Source organism: Narcine bancroftii, chromosome 3 (genome assembly GCF_036971445.1).
Source record: "Narcine bancroftii isolate sNarBan1 chromosome 3, sNarBan1.hap1, whole genome shotgun sequence".
NCBI classification, from domain to species: Eukaryota; Metazoa; Chordata; class Chondrichthyes; order Torpediniformes; family Narcinidae; genus Narcine; species Narcine bancroftii.
This window is the reverse complement of record NC_091471.1, coordinates 55,791,354-55,813,238: the sequence shown is the minus strand read 5'-3', so window position 1 is coordinate 55,813,238 and position 21,885 is coordinate 55,791,354.

Below are 21,885 nucleotides of genomic sequence, written 5' to 3'. Positions count from 1 at the left end.
AATTTTAAACTATGTCCTAATTTTTCCAACTAAAATTTTTAACCTGATAATAACAAAAAAAAGTATTTTATCAGGATTTTGAAACTTCTCCTTCATTCGATTCAATATATTTTTTTACACCAATTGTATTTAACTCCTCAGAAATTAAATAAATTTGAATTAAATTCTTCAGATTTATGTTTTAGTTGTGGGCAAGAAATGGGTACTTTTTTTCACTCGATTTTTGGTTACAAGTTAAATGATTTTTGGCACGAGTATTAAAAATAAGTTTACCATTTAATCCAATGTTATTTTTATTAGGGGATATTAAGTCGATTGCTTTAGGGTTGAGATTGATTATGTACCAAATCGATTTTTTACATTTGGCTTTGGCTGTTTCTAAAAAAATTGTTTGGCTATTACTTGGAAATCTGATTTAGTTTTAGGAATATAAAGATGGCACACTGAAAAGAAATCTTGTATTCCTTTAGAAAAGATAATGTATAATTTGAGGGATAAATATCACTTTTTTGTAAAAGTATGGAGTCCATATTTAAAAACTCTTGGTATTAAAATTTAATCTTCCAGTCTACTCAGGCAGATGTCTCAGTTTCCACAGCTAAAAAGTTCATTATGATTGTTCTTAGTTCTTTCTTTGTAGGTGGGTAGAGGAGGAGGGAGGATTTTATTGGTGTGGATGAGGGAGATTTGGGGGTTTTTATTCAATGATACACCTACGGCTCCTAGAACGCTTCCACCAGCATTGTCCCGCTCCATCCTCAACATCCATTGGAGCGCTATCATCCCTAACGTCGAAGTACTCGAGATGGCAGTGGTCGACAGCATCGAGTCCACGCTGCTGAAGATCCAGCTGCACTGGGTGGGTCACGTCTCCAGAATGGAGGACCATCGCCTTCCCAAGATCGTGTTATATGGCGAGCTCTCCACTGGCCACCGTGACAGAGGTACAATGACTGCCTAAAGAAATCTCTTGGTGCCTGCCACATTGACCACCGCCAGTGGGCTGATATCGCCTCAAACCGTGCATCTTGGCGCCTCACAGTTTGGCGGGCAGCAACCTCCTTTGAAGAAGACCGCAGAGCCCACCTCACTGACAAAAGGCAAAGGAGGAAAAACCCAACACCCAACCCCAACCAACCAATTTTCCCCTGCAGCCGCTGTAACCGTGTCTGCCTGTCCCGCATCGGACTTGTCAGTCACAAACGAGCCTGCAGCTGACGTGGACTTTTACCCCCTCCGTAAATCTTCGTCCGCGAAGACAAGCCAAAGAAGATAATGTTTGTATTAATATGTTATAACTAATGTCATATGATTTAAAATTGTAAATAAAATATTTTAAAAATCAAATCATTTAACAAAAAAACATGGCATATTTCAGCTCAGAAACACACTTGGCAGCATAGAGTCAGAATAAGAATCAGAATCAGGTTTATTTTCACGAACATGTGTCACAAAATTTGTTGTTTCTCAGCAGCAATATTGTGCAGAACAAGGTACAAAATTACTACTGTAACAATATTAATATTTGGGGAGAATTTATAAGATTTGGAGTAGGTCACATACATACTGTCGGACTCTGGCTTTACCTTACTCTTAATTTAGTCTATGTGTGGTCTGAGTCCAGCGTGTTCTTTGAATGAAGTGATAGGAGAAGGTATTCGGTTCAACAGTCAGTTTATTACACAGCACAAGAATAAAACTTAACAGAACTCTGGGACAGTCGTTAGTTCATAGGTCACCTGCACAGTGAGCTATTCCCCAAGACTGACCCCTATTGTCCAGTTGGCTCAGTTTATATAGATCAACCTTATCATACAGAACAAAAGTTGGCTTCCTTTGCTAGATTTCATTATCATACAGAACAAAAGTTGGCTTCCTTTGCTAGATCTTTTTGCATAAGGGTTATCACAAGTCATCTCCTGTTTTGCAGATATCTGGGGTGTAGCACTCCTATCTTAATCCTCCAAGCCAGACTATCCTGTTGATTGGATCAGAAATTAATTCATCCCCAGATATTTCTAATCACCATTCTGTTCCTGTCTGGCCAATTTCTGCTGTTCTCTTTAACACCTCCTCCTGCCTTAATCTTCCTCCTAGACTGGTTATCCATTCCCTTTGTTTCTTGCAGGCCATTCTTTGTTCTGGTCTGGCCTGTGTCTCCTGTGCTACTCACCACCTCTTTCAGTTGAGCATTCCTCCTAAATCGTTTTATGCATTTCCTCTCCCTGTATTTGGGAGCAGACAATTTTGCTCAGCCAACTTTGCTCCATGCTGTGATTGCCACTTAATCACATTCCTCTTTTTCCCTGAACCATGCAGTAAATATAAAATTATTAATTAATCATTTCTTTCATAATGTTTTAACCCCTAGATTCCAACAGTCCCCCTTTTGGTCTCAGCAAACTGAGACCAACCACCTGTTACCTTATGGGACCAAGACCTCAGGAGTTTTTGCAAGGACCGGCATCTCCGACCCCTTGTTAAACTTATCCTCACAAACTTGGCCATTATAAACACACTTCAGTCCAATGGGGGCCCCAAACAGTGTTCAGAAACGTCAGTCCAATCCGCAAAGTACTGTTTCGGTTCGTTATGGGCCTCCCAGGCTGACCAGAAACCATTTGTACAGTTGTTTCCTTCTCCCGATGCTTCAAGGGCTAGGAACAACATCACCCATAGTCCCCACATAGTGTCCATCACAGCCCCCTAAATTCTGTTGACTTCAGTATAGAAATATCACTTCGAATACTGAAATACAGTCACCGTAGTCCAATAGTCTCTTTAAAAAGGGACGTGTTAAGTGTTCTTAGTCCGTGGTTTCTTCACAGGTTCTCAGTCACCTCCGTTCGAATCTGTTCCAGTGTCCGTGTTGGTGGGTCCGTTGCTGTTCACTGACTCCAATGATACCACGTCTCGCCTTTTCCCTGTAGTCGAACCGCGTGGGACGCCCTCTCCACCACTCTGTAGGGTCCTGTCCACCTGGGCTCCGACCACATTCTCTTGATGACCTTTAGCAGAACCCACTCCACGACTGAAGGTATCGGTGTTTCCCCTTTTCTGTTGGGACTTGTGACCTGTTGTGAAAAATCTGACACCAGAGCCATTAGTTTATCATAATAAAGCTTGCATCCCATTGAACTTACCTCATTCTTCGTAGTCTGAATTCCGGCTCCCGGTCCCGGAAACTGGTGCCCCATTTGTAGTTCATATAGAGTAAATCCTGTCACAGAACTTTCCGAACTCCTTATTGACATTAATGCCAGGGGCAACGCATCCACCCAATTTAGTTTGGTCCGTGCCTGTACTTTCCCGATCTTACCTTTTATTGTTTGGTTCATCCTCTCCACTTTCCCTTGGGATTGTGGATGGTACACCGTTCCAAAGGAATGTTTCAATCCCAACATTGCTTCTACCTCCTGTAGATCGTTATTCTTAAAATGACTTCCATTATCGGACCTAATTTTTCTAGGAAATCCATGGTTGGCAAATGGCTCAGCATCGAGGTACCTAGTGATTCCTGCGATCATTTCTACCTGCTGTATCTCCCACAGCCCAATAATGCTCTCCAATCCCCTATGGCTATCTTATGTCCCATCTTATATTGGCAGAACTTTCCCATCCACACTCCACCTCCCTCAGTCGGAGGTGGCATTTTGTCCAAAATACAATTCATGTCGGTGAATGAGAAGGGTTGATACCTTTCCCCAATTTGCGGACCCTCATAAATTAGCGGCATCTGTCTATACCTTTCTGGAAGCCGTACTTCCTCCCTGTCCCACAATGCATATCCCAAAGGGGAGCGAGGGTTATCCTGACCCTGTCTTCTGTGTGTGATCATGCTTCCCCTGATCGTGACTGGCTGTTCCTCCTCTTCACTCTCAACACTCACACTAGCTATATCAGTTTCCTCGTTCTGCTCTCTCTCCCACTCCCATCTGACACTCGCTGGGTCATTTTCCTTCCTATTCTCCTCTTCTTGTCCCAGCTCTCTCTCATCTGTATTTCCAAAGCCCCTACTATTTTCCCTTACTGCACATATATCGTTCTGTACTTCGTGCACCCACTCCTTTGTTTCCTCCACTCTCTCCTGCGCAACTCTCTTAAGTCTCTCCTTCGCCCTCTGGAGTTCGTGACCTGCTAATTCAGTGACATTCACTATTCCCTCATTTATCTGCATCGTTGGCATCTGGGGAATAGGATAAGGTGGTGGCCACGTCTCTGGTAACTTTGGATATAGCGGGGCTGACGGCTTAACCTCCCCCATATTCTCCTTTGTGATATGGGATCCCTTTTTAATATCATATTGAAGGTTCGCTTCCACAGCCATGCAAGCCAATGTCATATTGTGTAAATCTGCCCTTCTCTGTTCGTTCATTTCTTTCTGTTGTTTAAGCCTTCTTCTATTCCATATAGATCCTTGTCCCTTTGCCTCATGTTCCTGTACCTCCTTGGCTGCTTCCCTCTCTGCTTCTCCTAAGTACAGTACAAGCCGGATTTTTTCAAACCCTCGTGGTACCTTCCCCTGACTCTGCAGCTCTTTCCATATCTGTTCGTACCGTGCCATAGCCTGTACCTCCTCTCCCTTCGGTAATCCTCCCAGTAATTGATTCCTTGTTTTTTCCCACTGTCGGTTTACAGCTGGGGGAACCCATCTGTCTTCCTCGAACTCTTGCCCTACATCCCTAATTACTCCTTCCATCTTATGTTCCGATTTTTAACCCTTTAGACTTCGTACTTCACTGGGTCTGTCCCCTGGTAGGATTTTGACACCCTGCAATCTACTTCGACCCTTCCCATGTTATTATAAACACCAGCGGCACACTGTACACAATCCTTAAACAAATACTTATTATAAACTATTATGATACACTATACGATTCTTAAACAGATACTTATACAACCTCCTTTGAAGAAGACCGCAGAGCCCACCTCACTGACAAAAGGCAAAGGAGGAAAAACCCAACACCCAACCCCAACCAACCAATTTTCCCTTGCAACCGCTGCAATCGTGTCTGCCTGTCCCGCATCGGACTGGTCAGCCACAAACGAGCCTGCAGCTGACGTGGACTTTTTTACCCCCTCCATAAATCTTCGTCCGCGAAGCCAAGCCAAAGAAGCAGTAACAAGGTCCATGTCTAAGAAATTATTGAGAGATGAAGATCCAGTTGACAGAGATTTGCCAAGTGATTCTGAAATAGTTTTGAAAGAGAAGGGTAATTGTGAGAGTAAGGATTTTTCTTTGTCAAGGAAAGAGTTAATTCGGCAGCAGAAAGCAGATGCAAGTCTTGCTGAATTAGGAAACAAAGCAGTAACTGAAAAGGAGATTGGAGAAATGCCTGGTGGTTATTTTTTAAAAGGTGATTTGTTAATGAGGAAATGGAGAACCTCTTGGTTGTTCCTAAAAATTACCGGAATGAAATTTTAAATTTAGCCCACAGTACTCCTTTAGGTGGTCGTCTTGGAGTGAAGAAGACCTTAGATAAGATTTTGAAACAATTTTTCTGGCTTGCTTTGAGGAAGGATGGTACAGGTCATGTCATTTTTGTCAAGGCACAACAGAGTTTGGGACAACTGTCACATCATTCCAGTATCTGGAGAATGGAGGAGAATGAAGGAGGTTTAAATGACTCATATGCCTCATTGGTGTGCTGGATGCTGTCATCCTGCTGTGGTAGTGGAGAATAATACTGGTTATGGGGTGCAGGAGCATGGTATTGCCATTCAGGAGTTGGTTGCAGAAGAGGGGAAGCAGGGTGCAATCATTTCCTGCATAATTGAGGCCTGGTTCTGCATCTCATGTCCTTAAACATGTTGCTGAACCCATTAATTCCATCTACCTGGTCACGTCTATCGGCCTCCTGTGCTGCCAGCTCCTCCTTCTGTCCTCTCAACTGCCCCTCATGGGCCCTCTGCACTTCCCATTGAAGATGCTCCCTCTCCACATCCTCATGGTCCATAGCCCTTCAACTCCTTTATCACCACCTGGGCTTTGGTTGGTCTCTCCTTTTTTTGCAGTGGCTGGCATCCTAGAGAACAATAGAACACAAGCGATATTAGCAAAACCCCTCTTTATGGGCAAATACACTTACAAAAACATATGGAAAAAAATATTAATCACAAAAAAAAGTTTTTACCTGGTCGACAGTGAGACGCAGATTCATTGTTTTTATTGCTGGCCTCTGTGTCCATGCCGCTAGAGATCCAGGATCAGGACAGCTGATGGAGGGAGGGAGACGTAGCTGGAATGGTATTGGGGAAAATGGATCGTCCATGTTGCTCGGAAGAGCAACCGGGTTTGCAGAGTGATTTGTGCCCTAAATGGAATAGCACAGATTAAAATATGGTCAATCTAAATGCCCTCTATCACTCCTGCCATTATGGTCCTTCACTATTTTTTTCACAGGCATTTTAACTTGCTTGTTACCTGTGGCTTGTTCCCAGTGTGAGAGATGGGAAAATTGATCTAAAATTATGAACATGGAAGAAACTAAAGTTCATCAGTAAAATGGCTGAAACCAGTTCAAACAGGATAAGTTTGGGGCTTAGGATGCAGGAAAGCAGAGTCAGCACGATTAACATAAGAATCTTCTATCCTTTGTGACAAGACCATAGGACTAAGATAAGGAATGGTAAGGTACAATAGAATGTAGGAAGTTGAGGTAGTCTGGATCAGATAAGGGTCTCCTAGCCCTGGACAGAAGTACCAAGTCATACATTTCTAATTAGCTAACCATACACAGATTTATACATATGAAATTAGCCAACCCTAGATAGAATGAGTCAACTCTGCATATTAAGAGACTGTAGCCCAGAGAATCAGGAAGGTGTGAATAAGGACAATGACATGATGGGGCACCCACAGGATACCCCCTGGTCCTCCAAGTGTACTGAAACTGCACGTAGGCAGGAAGAATTACCTATGCCAAACCCATCCAGGGGGCAGAAGAATGTAAGGGGGAGGGCATTCTGATACTGAAATTGACTGTATAAAAGTTGGGTGAGCCCCAGTATGTGTGTGTATTCCCAGGGTAAGGGGAAGCACCCAACTTTGCATTGTTGTAGTAATAAATGTTCTTTGTTCTCAATTTTTATCTCGAGCAATTTCTTTAAAGGTACTTTAATTCCTAACAAATGGGGGCTCGTCCGGGATCACACTCCCTCCACTGACAGAGTACCCCGACGACGAGAGTAGGTGCACCCCGGCTGATTCAGCTGGACTCACGGGCGACGGGTGGCTGGTCAGTGGAAGAAGCGAGTGATATCCGAGAAGAGGCATTGAGAACAAACGGCGGAAGGACGCGCGCTAGAGCAGTACTGCCAGAACTCGGTAAGAGTATTTTACTTGTTCCTAAGTATGGGAATAGCGGGCAGTAGAGATGAGAGTCCTGACACAGGACGTGACCACCAGATAGCTACGTACAGCCCGCTTGGGATGATGTTATCTGAGTGGGGCACAGGAAAGACCCGCGGTAAAGACAAACTGACGACGGTCAGGTATTGTTGTAATGAATGGGTGAGATACCCGGTTAAAGGGAGCTCCGTGTACTGGCCAAAATTCGGATCCGAGGATGAATGGATGTGTGAAGCTTTGAACTTATGGCTCTATCAAAACCAGCCAGACAATGTTGAGAGCAGGGAATATGCAGCCTGCTGGCTCAAGGGATCCATTGAACAGCTGGTTTTGAATGAGAAAGAATCCAGGGATAAGAGAGAGGAGGAACCTCTTGTCCCTGAATCACAGGGTTGGGATGTGTTACATTCCCTCCCTGCACCCTATGTTCCTCCTATGCCGGCTCCTATCTTTCCTTCCCCTCCTATGACCTACCCTTCTGCACCTTCCCCACCTCCCCCACCACTAGAGAAGAGAGAAGAGAGCAGGAGTGGTATGATAACTTGCTCACAAAGCACTCGATTACCACCTCTGTTGGCAGGAGAGAGAGGTAACTTTAATTCAGAACAGCGTGAGACTCTTCAGGAAGAAAGGGCAGAACCCTTTGATTCATTTCCCAGGGAGCAGGAACCCAGACCTAATAAGCCAGAAACCAATTGGATGAGACCACTGTGGGAAGTTCCCATGGGAGAGGGTCTCGGTTTCGTAAATGTGCCCCTGACCAGTACTGAAGTGTGTAACTTTAAGAAAGAACTGACCTCCCTGATAGAAGATCCCCAGGGATGTGCCGAACAGTTAGACCAATTTTTGGGACCAAATATATATACAATATGGGGGTCTCGACATAGAATCCCCAGCAGGGGAACAATTGGTACTAACAGGTTTTGTTACCAACTCAGCCCCAGACATTAAGAGAAAATTACAAAAGACAGAAAATTGGCATGAGCAGGGAATAACCCAGCTTCTACAGATCACACAAAAAGCATTTGTCCAGACATCTGAGGATAAGCAGAAAGCAAAGGCTAACATTTTGATGCAAGCAGTTAAAGTAATAGTAGATGAGTAACATGGAAAAGGCAGGGACTGTGTGCCAGCTCCTGAATGTTGGGAGAAGTGCAGGGAGTGGGAGAGTAGAGACCAGAGATAATTTCATAAATCACGACTTCCCACTTCAGTCACTGACCAATATTGATTAAAATTCATGCTAAAAATTAAATGTCATAAATGATCGTTTTTCAATACTGTAGAATTAGCGAATTTAACTACCAGTTAATTCCAATTTATGAAATAAATTGTATTTAAATGTGATTTTGCACAGGGAGTACCTGAGAGTTGAGTGATGTTATAACATTTGCAGGGAGAAATGTTTGCGCAAATAGGGTGAGTTCTATACATCTTAACTTTAAGTGTATGTGAGATAAAGAAAGGATCTGATGTGTAAAGTGGCTGGATCAGCCAGTTGAAGGGGGAGTGTGCATGTCCCTTTAAGTGCACTGTGGCACTTGAAATTGAGGCTTCAGGCTCTTGTCTTGCAGTTAGAGGTATGGAGCCCTATCAACACATTTAATACATTTCTTCTACACATTCAGCAGTCAAGGTCCGTGAGTTTAAAGATCACCCACCTCTGGAGAATAAAGATACCTCTGGGGATTCCTATGGGGATTCCTATAAGTTTAATCATTCATTTCTCTGGTGCATTTTCCTCTGGAGTGAAATTAATGCCTCAGCACAATTTCTCTGTATTGCCGCTGTTATTTAATTCATGATAACTTTCCCCCATTCATCAGGTTTATATTTAAATCCGGTAGTGCGGAAGTTACATTGTAAATAATCACGGAGGTAAACCCTGCGCAACTGGATTCAGCTTAATGGAGAAATAAACCTGCGAACTGGTCTATGGTGCTGTGTGAGTACTGCAATAGGTGGAATATGATTTAAATTGGTGGCATAGTTCAGAACAATTGGGTGCATAAGAATAATAATATCATTAAGAACTCACAGATCTTGTACCGGATGCTATTCAGTACATCTTGACTTAAGGACTGGAGAAATTGGCATGTTAGAATGAGATTGGCATGGTACCAATATTTCTTGATTCAATAATGACTCCACAAGCTCCAGGATTCATGCAGCAGAACTTTTAAGTGGAATATAATAGAAACTAGCCTGTACTTAAATTATTGTGTGTGCAATCTTCATAAGAACATCTTTAACTTTTTTTTGGTGCCTGTTTTACAGACTGTTTTAAATAAGGCCAGCTCCTGTGAGCTGTGGCACAAGGCATTTTACTTAAGGCAGAACTAAAGGTTGAATATGTTTCAAGTTCTCTTGCAGGGGCTCTTGTGCTGCAATGTCTGTTATGTACTCACTCTAACAAATTGGAGGGTTGTGCCCCATACAGACAAGCAGCTCCAACTGCATTTTAATAAGGTCTAACATATTCAAAACCCATGCAAATATGGTTTGTGTTTCATTTTACAATTTTTACACTAACACAAAGGAAAGTCAGATTGTTACAAAGTGCCGTAATTTAACATTTTTTTTCGTTTCTTTAATGGTTTATTCAGTTATTGTTGTATTTTACTTGTCTTTTGATTATTCAGTTATTGTTGTATTTTATTGCAATTTTCAATGAGCTTGACATTTATTGTGGTTTTATTCAGTTCTTATTGTATTTTATTGCAGTTTTCAATGAGCTTTACATTTATTGTGTTTTATTCAGTTCTTATTGTATTTTATTGCAGTTTTCAATGAGCTTTACATTTATTGTGTTTTATTCAGTTCTTATTGTATTTTATTGCAGTTTTCAATGAGCTTTACATTTATTGTGCTTTATTCAGTTCTTATTGTATTTTAATGCTGTTTTTAATGAGCTTTACATGTATTGTTCATTGTTGTTTACTAATTTCTTTGGAATATTGTTCGTTAATGTTTTAAGCCCCCCTGGAATAGGGGCAGCAGAGGTTACAATTCAGCTCCTTTAGAATGTAGACAGGGCATAGATTTAATGTATAATCATAATGGGATATAAGGGATCCCAATACGGACCAGGGGAATTAAACAGCTTTAGTGGAGTACATCTAATTTGTATCATAGCCTACACAGGTATTAAAGACAGGAGTTTTGAAGCGATAGCACAAAGGACATGGTGGGACAAAGACAGACAGAATGGTAGTCAGCATTGTACATGTAACAGAGAGAGAGAGAGTTAATACATATGCTAATGTACACAGACAGGCTGCAACTCACAAGTTCAATGATATATATGCTAATGTTAGCAGACAAGCTGCAACACACAGTTAAATCACAAGAAACAATCCCCCCCCTGCTTGGTCACTTTTCATCACCCCATGAAAGGGAGCACCAGTTTCCAACAATGTGAGCTGCTTGACACTTTAATATCAGGCTCCAAACAGCCTTCGGAGATCGGTGGCCCTAGGGTTCGGGGCTGAAGAGGACATCAGATACGAGCCACAATCAAACGGAACCGCCTGACTACTGCTACTCGTTCGCTGCTGAAGGCAGCGCTTCTCATAGACTGCTACTCGTTCGCTGCTGAAGGCAGCGCTTCTCATAGACTGCTACTTGTTCGCTGCTGAAGGCAGCGCCTCTCACAGACTTCGTCGGGACAACACTTACAAAGGTCGTGTGCTTCAAAGACACTGCTTCAATATTTCAACGTATGGGATGGACTAGACTCTTTACTGAGAACTGGAGCCTGATACTCCAAACCCTAATAAGCAGCTGGACTCACTCCCCTGACCTTCATGGTGCTCCCCTACCTAAAGACTTTACACAGACATTACAATTTGGTTATTGACCAGCTGGGTAAAACTACACCTTACACTTGAAAGATCAGTGTTACTGATCTAAAAGAAAAGTGAGGAGAGGTGGGGGGGGGGATCAGTCACACTGACACTAGTAACCAAAGATCAGTAACACTGATCATGGTGAAAGATCAGTATTACTGATCTAAAAGAAAAGTGAGGATTGTGAGAGATGGGAAAATTGATCTAAAATTATGAACATGGAAGAAACTAAAGTTCATCAGTAAAATGGCTGAAACCAGTTCAAACAGGATAAGTTTGGGGCTTAGGATGCAGGAAAGCAGAGTCAGCACGATTAACATAAGAATCTTCTATCCTTTGTGACAAGACCATAGGACTAAGATAAGGAATGGTAAGGTACAATAGAATGTAGGAAGTTGAGGTAGTCTGGATCAGATAAGGGTCTCCTAGCCCTGGACAGAAGTACCAAGTCATACATTTCTAATTAGCTAACCATACACAGATTTATACATATGAAATTAGCCAACCCTAGATAGAATGAGTCAACTCTGCATATTAAGAGACTGTAGCCCAGAGAATCAGGAAGGTGTGAATAAGGACAATGACATGATGGGGCACCCACAGGATACCCCCTGGTCCTCCAAGTGTACTGAAACTGCACGTAGGCAGGAAGAATTACCTATGCCAAACCCATCCAGGGGGCAGAAGAATGTAAGGGGGAGGGCATTCTGATACTGAAATTGACTGTATAAAAGTTGGGTGAGCCCCAGTATGTGTGTGTATTCCCAGGGTAAGGGGAAGCACCCAACTTTGCATTGTTGTAGTAATAAATGTTCTTTGTTCTCAATTTTTGTCTCGAGCAATTTCTTTAAAGGTACTTTAATTCCTAACACCAGCAAAGACAAGTTTTCGATGTTTATGTGCAAGCCTTTCCAATATCGAGTCATCTTTTACCGTTCCCATAATATTTTGCCTAATTTCGTCCTCAGCTCGGAGGGTAAGGAGCTCGCGGATCTCTTTATCACCCCCTCCCCCAAATTCACAAACATAGTAACCATTTAATGCAGACTCCTGCCTGCTGCTTTGTATTTTCAAATTTCCCACTGATAGGTAGCACACATAATGCATCATCACATCATATTCCTTACCCGAATTGGTCCCAGAATGCTGGGATTTTCTTTCACACAGACAGAGTTCTAGAGCTGTTACTACATCTACTGCAGGAAAAAAACCCAGGACTAGAATAACACCTCCCTCCCCCATTCCTTATTGGTGCCTTTTACACAGAAGGTGGAGCATAAAAAAAACCACAAATATCCTGGAATGAACTGGCTGTTCTGTTTTATTAGATAGAATTTGCGTGCTTTTACCAGTGACACACAAAGGATCAAAACTCAAAATCTCTGTTTCCTTACATGAGTTTAGACAGCATACAGGCAGTGCAGTAATTAAAGAGTCAGGAATTCCAACACATGTCATCAAAACGAGCTATTCATTAGCCCGTTGTACATGGAATGTCTGCAGTTAACTTTAGACTACAGGCATTCAGAGAAAGTTAGTAGGGGTCTAGGAGGTAAAATATCAGAATGGTAATGGTATTCTCATTCCCATTCCAACCTTTTTACATAGCATGTGTTTCAGTAAAATGGCAATCATTTCCTGAATGCAGCAGCAATGTAAAAAAAATATATGCGTAAAAGGCACCATTGACTGAAAGCCTAAAAGCAATTCTAATCTCACACCCCTCAAAAAAGCATGACAAACCCTAAGGGCTACAGTAAAATCTACTTCAACCACGATATTGTACTGAATACTAATTGGGTAATTTTCAAGAAATTGGGCCAGAAACTCTATTATCCAATGTGAAAATAAATGACATTGATATTAAAAAAAGAAGCAATTGTTATATTTATGAAGGAATGCATTAATTCATTGTTAAGTTTAACAATCATTATTTCTCCGGTAACTATTCATAAAGATACAGTAACAAATGTTAAAATAATAACATGACTGAAGAAGCCTGGAAGTCAGAACTAGGCAGGCAGATGTCTAGTCAAAGGTCTGCAAAATTCAAGACAGATCAAAGGCATACAACATTAAAAAAATCCTTTTTGACAGTCCTCCCCTGCCAACTACCAACAATAAAAGCTTATGAAACGTGCGTGCAGTTCAATTTATTATTGCCAGTTATGCACAAAACAGTTATACACAGAACAGTTAATTTTTTACGCATTTGCATTAATGATTTCACTTCACCAAAGTACAATCAAATTTATCATTTGAGTTGATTGTATTTTGTTTTATATTTATATCCCAATGTTAGTTAAAATATAGAAAAATCTGTGCTAGAGATCTTAAAATCTTAACATCACAGGTTCAAAGTGGTCACAGTATTAACATTTTGTACAAAGACCCAAATGGTTGATTTAACGTGGCGAACATTATTCTTTAGTTGCTTAACCATTCACCTCATTTTTTCTGTTGTAAGATATTCCTCAAAACCACCCCAAAAACGGAGACAAATTTGTTGCAACACACAAATAATTTTTTATGAATTGCTTCTATAATATTATGTAAACATTTGATATACCAATCTTGCACAAAAATTCTGAACAAAATTTGTAAATAAAATGATAAATGGACTTGTCCACTTGTGAAAATTTAGAATTTGTATCTTTCAGCACACTGACATATGCTAATGGATTCCAGCCTCTCATGTGAATGTGGGCCCATTAAATCCAGACTCCATTTTTATGTAATGGATTAACCCACATTCTTTAAGAATGAGGACAAAACATTGTGACATGCTTAATACTACCACTGCCAGCCTGTCCACTCAGATTTCTTCCAATTTAAAGTACTGCTGATTGCATCTTGTAATAGGCTGCCAAAGGACAAATCTATGCACAGTGGTGGAGCAGGGAATAGAATGAATTATGCATTAGGACTGCTGGTATTCAGACTCAACTTTGAAAAGTTTAGTATTTTCAACACAATGTGATTTATTCAAATACATTTAAAAGAGACAATGACTGATTCAGAGGTATTCATCACTTCTGTACAGCTTATGTTTAGTAATGAAAGTTTCCTTCCAGTTCACACCTCCACATATATCCAATTTAATCCTCTTCATGCAAATACTGTTGGTGTGCATTCACATACATTTCATTCAAATGGACTAGATTTTATTTAGAGATAAATGGTTTATAGCTCATGTGCATCCAAGTAAAAGATGCATATAAATAAATGTTAAATGACAAGAAACAATGTATAGGTTATGGCCAAACAATATATATATGCAACAGAGCATTACATAGCACTAACACATTCTCCTTAAGTGCAAATCAATTTACTTACACTAGGCAAGACTTCCACTCAACTACTGCCTGTCAAACTTCACTCAACTTCTGCCCACTAAATCTACTGTCGTGTGGTGTGACCTTTGACAACCAAGCTGGCTTCCAGCTGATTGTTGGGACCTTAAACAGCTGAACCAATCACAAATGACAGCCGCCCCCCCCCCCCCCCCCCCGCCACCAACCCGACCATGGAATCACCATGAAAGCTGGGATGAACACCTGCCAAAGCTGTCAATGGGAATGAAAATTTGTGAACATCTCTGACATTGGCAAACATTTAAAAAGTGAATATTACTAAAAGCATTACACTTCTTACAAAATTAAAACACTGCAAACATTGAAGAACTGTTCAATACACTTAATGAATGCAATGAAATCAAAATAATGTACAAGCTGTTCTTGCACTGAATTCTCACATTTAATTGTCTCCATTCAAGGGCATCTTGTGCTGCAGCAATCAGATTTCCCCGTGCAGGAAATCTACAGCAACTTACACCAATTTTGGTCTCCACAAGGAATCCAACAGAGAGGTATAATTAGTAAGCAACTGGCTGTCAGAATCTCACTGAACTGTCAGTATTTCGCTTGTAGGATTGACCCATAAGTAAATAAAAATGTTGCTCTACCTCAAATCGTCATGAGGCTGATGTTACTGTGTTAAAAAACATCTTTTTCACATTTGCCTCACAGATCCAAGTACCTGCATCTATTTCTGACCTCTTGAGGTGTGTGGTGTTTGCATGTTTACCATGTGACTCTATGGGTTTCCTCCAAATTCTCTTGTTTCCTTCCTGGTATCAAAGACATGCCTTCTGCTGTTTTCAAGGACAGTATTTTTTTTCTGCTGTTACCAATTTCTTCAATAGCTATGTCACTGGAAAAAAGATGATGCCTTTGTACTGCTTTTATCAACTCTATTCTACATTATGTTTTTATACTTCCTCTACACCCTGCACTATTTAACTTACTGTAACATTATTGTTTCTAAATTTGTTATCATTGCACTACTTGGTGTACACGTTGAATTGCCTGGAGAATACACAAAACAAAGGTTTTTTTTGCTGCTTATCCATAGAAGTGACAATAAAAACTTCAAATCAATGATTACAAGTTAGTGTAGGTGAACTGCAAAATCTATCTAAAGGTTATTGATGCACATGTGTGAGAATAGGTTTCCTGGAGACAGGGAAATTAGAGAGAGAATGAGAATTGTTTCCTGGAAGCCAGCAAGAACCTGATGAAACTGAACTCCTCTTTCGAGGTAACTGTTTTGTTTCTTGGCAACATCAATGTAGATCTTTCATGTATAATCACATCTCTCAGCTCATGTAGTAACTAGAATGCTTTAAACCACAAAAGCTATGATGTAATTAGTCTAATATGCTATTTGTTCATAACTTCCTTGCTTTTATATTCTGTACATCACCCATTAAAGGAAAACATCCATTTTCTTTTCAAAAAACTCATCATCCATATATCTTAAAGGATCTTTGAATTGAGTCATTTCTTTAACAAAGTACCTTTTCAGATGTGGAAGGTATGAATTTTGGTGCATTTGTATATTGTACAACATACATGATAATAAACTTGCATTAACTCACATTCAACAATTATTCTTCTCCATAATACAATTTTTTTTCATGTATCTCTTGTTTTCCATTTTACTTCAAATGATTATCGACAGAATGCTTATATGATCTGTCAATAAGCATATCTTTACCATATCGCTGCATTGTATATTCATATTTTATTACTCAATCTTTATTTTAGGCCAGCTATCCACTTTCCATTTTTTTTTACATTAATGAACAAAACATGAAGTAAATGCTCATATCCAAAAAAAAACTAAAAAGATGAAATTAATGATTAAGTATTATTTGGAACAGTTGAAATGTGTTTGTACTCAGCATATGTTCTAGTAACAGTGACACAATTACAGAGATAACAGTTTTCCAACATAATCTGCTATTCAATGGCAAGATAATCGTTTATCCAACTGAATCCTGTTTGAGCAGCTTAACATTTTACATGTGTTAAAATATTGAGAATCCAAAGAAAATGATCAGTTTACACTGCTCAAGATATCAAGATGAAAGAATAAGGAATTTGGTTCTCGGTCCTTCTTCTAAACTGATGCTTTGGGGTCCAGGATGATTCCTTTCTTTTGTGGATCCATGACTTTTGAGTGGCTGCTGAGGTCAATATAGAAAAGACAGACTCTTCTGGGGCAGAAGATGACTGTGTAAACTACAATCACAATGTATGTAGATCTTCTTGTTTAATTGACAGGATTTAGTCTGTGGTTCTCTGCTTTTGCTGCATGGACTTAAGATTCTCAATGGCATCTGAAATGCTGCTGCTTCACTTCCGTTTGGTCATAAGTCAAGGTTTCCAATTAAGGTTTCCAAGAGACAGTGACCATTCTTGAATCTTTTTCTTTGCCCATTTGCTAATTGTTTCCATAGTGTCTGCTCTGAAAGACTGGTGTCAGGCACAAAAGCAATATCATTTGAACGGAGCCAAATATGTGCAATTAGCTTATCAAGGCCAGGAAGTGTCAGCTTGCTGGCTCCAGATCTTTTAACACATACACACTGCTTGTAGATGAAGTCTAGAAGCAGAGCAAGGATTACTGGTGTCCAGCAGACCATGAGTATGAATCAAGTTTTAGGTCTAGATCCTCAACTACTCCTGACTATTTTGAGATTAATTCATATCAACCTATTGGTTTTTACTCAGCATCAACATCAGTCAAAGACAATATTTAACTAGTTCATGTGAAATAAAATGGAAGATATGTATCAAAAACAGTTGAGAGGAACTCAGCATCCATGGAGCAAAATGCTTAGTCAATGTTTTGGGTTGGGATACTTGATTCAGTCATTTCACTCCATGGATGTTGCCTAACCCATTGAGTTCCTCCACCTTCTTATTGTTTGCTCATAGATTCCAGCATTTGGAGTTCTTGCAATTCGATGGAAATTTCTCTATGCAAAAGGTAATAGAAATCTGTAATCATTTTGACTCCAAAAATCATTTTGGATAATTTGTATGAATGGAAAATGGAAATTGGTGAATTTCTCTGGGACCTGGCATAAATTAGATGAACTGAATGGTCTCCATGTCACAAGGAAAACATGAAAAATGTTATTAAAGGAAGGACTTAGTCTCGCATTACAAAAAATTTTGTCTAACTTTTCAAACAAAACATGTAAAAAAAGATGACATTGGTGAAAGTGGTTGTGAAATTCTCTTTGCTAAAATAATGAATTGGTTAATAGGGTCCTCCAAAGAGGACACATGGTTCTCATAATGCTTGTCCACACTGTTTCATGTGGAATAATTCTGAAGAATACAGTAACGTGTTTCAGCCAACTCACAAAAATTAATATCCATGGTGGCCTTCATTAGAATAGGCAACAAAAATAACATTGTCAGCAAAAACACAATACATATTCAAGATCAACTTTATTGTCACATTTACTGAGGTACTGAGAGAATAGTCCAGCCAGTCAGCCCATACATAAAGCATTAGACCATATTACATGGGATCAGAAATAGGCTATTCAGCCAATCGAGTCTGTCCCACCATTTAATCATGAGCTGATCCATTTTCTCAATCAGCCCCACTGCCAAGCCTCCTCCCAATAACCAGTGATACCCTGGGTAATCTAGAATTTAACAATAAATACACCTAATGACTTGGCTTCCACAAATATCCACAACTCCATAGAATTACCAGTCCCTGGCTGAAGAAATTCCTCCTCATCACTGATCTAAGCAGATACTCTTCAATACTGTGGTGCCCTCTTCTCCTAGACTCTCCCACCATGGGAAGCTACCTTTCTACATCTATTTTGTCGATGCCTTTCAACATTAGAAATGTTTCAATGAGATTCCCCCTCATTCTAATGAGTACAGTCCAAGAGCTGTCAAATGCTCCTCATTTGATAACCCTTTCATTCCCAGAATCATCCTTATGAATCTCCACTGAACCCTCTCCAACATCAGCACATCCTTTCTTAAGTGAGGAACCAAAAACTGCTCATAATGCTTCAAATGAGGCCTCACTACTGCCTGTTAAATCTTCAAGATCACGTCACTGTTCTTATATTCTATTCTTGTTGAAATATACCCCAGGATTGTATTTGCTTTCTTCACCACCATCTCAACAAGGTTACCTTCAGACCATCCTGCATGGCACTCCCAGGTCCCTTTGCATTTGGGAATTTTCAATTTTCTCCCTATTTAGAAAATAATTTCCCGATTTATTTTTTCTATCAAAGATCATGATCATACATTTCTGACAATGTATTTCATTTGCCACATGTTTACCCATTCTTGCTATCTATCTAAGGTCTTCTGCAGCCTCCCTGTTTCTTCAACACTACTTGCTCCTCCACGTTCCTTTATGTTATCTGCAAAGTTGACCACAAAATCATTAATTCCATAATCAAAATCATTAATATACAACATGAAATGAAGCTGCCCAACACCGATCCCTCTGGAACACCACTAGCAACTGACAGTCAACCAGAATATGATCCCTGCATTTTGACTCTGCTTCTTGCTAATCAGCCTATGTTCTACCTACGCAGTATGTTACCCGTTATACCATGGATTCTTATCTTACTAAGTAGCCTCATGTGTGGGACCTTTTCAAAGGGTTTCTGAAAATCTATACACATAACATCTACTGCATGTCCTTTAGTCCTTTAGTTGTCCTGCTTGTTATTTTTTCAAAGAATTCCAATAGGTTTGTCAAGCAAGATTTTCCCTGAAGGAAACCATGCTGCCTTTATGCCTCTTATCATGTACCTCCAATTAATCCAAAATCTTTCTAACCAATGATGTCAGGCTCACCAGAGTTATGAACTAACAACCTTTTTAATTATTTTGTTTAGGACTAAAGGGAGTTTATTAGTACTAACAAAGGAAAAGCAATGAAAAATTCATCAGATAATGATAAATTTAAAATAATAGTTTTTATTAAACTACCAATAGCATAACATTTCTTACTTATCGCTAAACTTAATTCTAAATTTAACCCCACTATTTGCAAATGTTAAATGTGTGTGTGTGTGTGTGTGTGTGTGTGTGTGTGTGTGTGTGTAATTAAAGTTCCACTCTGTCAGGTGTCTTTACTCACATTTCTTTTGATGAGATGTCTTGTGAGATTTTCTTTAAATAGAAGTGACCATCTTTTGAACCATCATTGTACTTCCTGTGAAAAGGAGATTAGAATCTACTCTCTTTTTAAACAAGACAGCAAATGTGGCTATTTTCTTCCACAATAATTTACAAACCCAGACAAGGGTTAAACAAAATGGCCATACAAAAATGGACCTCATAGAATCCTGCCCTCTTTTCCAAAGAGATGGAAAAGTGGTCTTCCTTATTTCAAAAGACACTTATTCTGTTCCCCTTTTGACAGGAGTAACAAACAACAGCATCTATTCTGATTACTGTAATTCAACTCTGTGTGTGTGTGTGTGTGTGTGTGTGTGTGTGTGTGTGTGTGTGTGTGTGTGTGTGTGTGTGTGTGTGTGTGTGTGTGTGTTTGTGTGTGTGTGTTTATATATCAAAATGTGTGAAAACAATAATATATTTCTCCAAATCATATGACAATTACATCATCAATAAGGTCAATCCTAATTCTTGGAAATCACATGATTATCAATTTTATTTCTACCAAAATTCTGTTCCTTTTTCAAAACCACTCCATATCCATAACAACCTCTGACCTCATCTTTGTTCAAGAGACTTAAGTGGTTTTGTTTAAAAACAGATGGCTTCCTCAGCAGTTCTTATTGAGCACTAGATAATTCTGTTTTTAATAAAGCAAACACTTCATTGTTCTTGAATAATTCAGAACCACTTCAGATCCATTAGTTCTGTCTTTCCAAGATTCTGTGACTCCGAGAATGAACTCTCTTCTCTGAGTACAATGGTTCTCTGTAAATGTACTGTGACCTGTGTGTGATCCTGTACCAGCCCACAACTATCTTACTAAGAATACATATACAACATTTTAACTCTATAGTTTACTTTTCAAAGCCATTTTTATAAGAAATATAACAACCTTATCCTAAATATTGCTATTAACATAGTTCCATAACACCAGTCTTTAATGTCCTTTCTGCTGCTTCCCTCCCTTCCTGAATTGTAGGCTGACATTTGCAATTTTCCAGTCCTCCAGTATCATGCAAAAATTATTGTATGATATTTTTCCATTTTTCATTTCATTTTATAGTGTGGGACTGTCCCTTTAAGAGAACAGATTTAACAAACTGCTTGCAGGATTTGAAGTGATGGTGAAACTAGCAGCAAGTTTTAAACATCATGTTCCTTTTACTGGATATATTTGTATAATCCCTGAAGCCCTGGAGAAGCCAAGTCCAGAGACTAAGTGACCAGCTTATTGAAAGGAAAGTGCACCTTTTGTTGGGAAGGCCATTGTAAGGAAGCAGCAAGCTCTTTAACCTCATCTATCGGATTGAGAAACCCACTTGTCCTCATTGTGTGGTTTTAGACAAATTATCACAGTTCCTCCAATTAGTATAGTGGGATGAGAGATCACTTCGACTGACCCACAATAAGGGTTTTAAAGTTGCAGAAGAAATACTTAACTCTACTCGGCTGACCTACGAAAGTTGCAGAAGAAATATGCACTCTACTCAAATGACCAACAAAAAGAGTTATAAAGTAGCAGAAGAAAAATTACACTCTACTCAATGACCTACGAAAAGGGTTCTAACTACAGAAGAAGATACTCATCTAAAAAGGACATATCTCTGAAGCACTTCAACAAGGGTGTCATGAGTAATCAACATTCTGCCACCCCTGATCTCTTTCGGAAACTGCAAATTCAACTTAAGGCCTGTGTGCCTCACCCATCTTAAAGCCTGCATGTTGCATTCATCTAAGGTCAGTTTGCCTCAATAATCTAAAGCCTGCGTGTTGCATCAATTTCAACCCCATTTATCATCACTGAACTTTGAAATGCCTTCTGAGAATTGAGCCTTGAGCTGTAGTGGTCTGGGGTATTCCACACGCCCTAATATATTTGTGCATAGTTAGAATTCAACTTAGATAATTGTATATAAATTTAGTTAAGTTGAAATAAGTTAGTTAAATTAGATTAGGTGTTATATAAGAGTTGTTTTATAATTAAAAATATTATTTTAAATATAATACTGTCTAGAACAATGGTTCTCAACCTTCTTCTTTCCACTGACATACCACTTAATGAATTTTCTGTGCCATAGGTGCTCTGTGATTAGTAAGGGATTGCTTAAGGTGGTATGTGGGTGCAAAGAAAACATTTGAAATATTTTAATTGTACCTA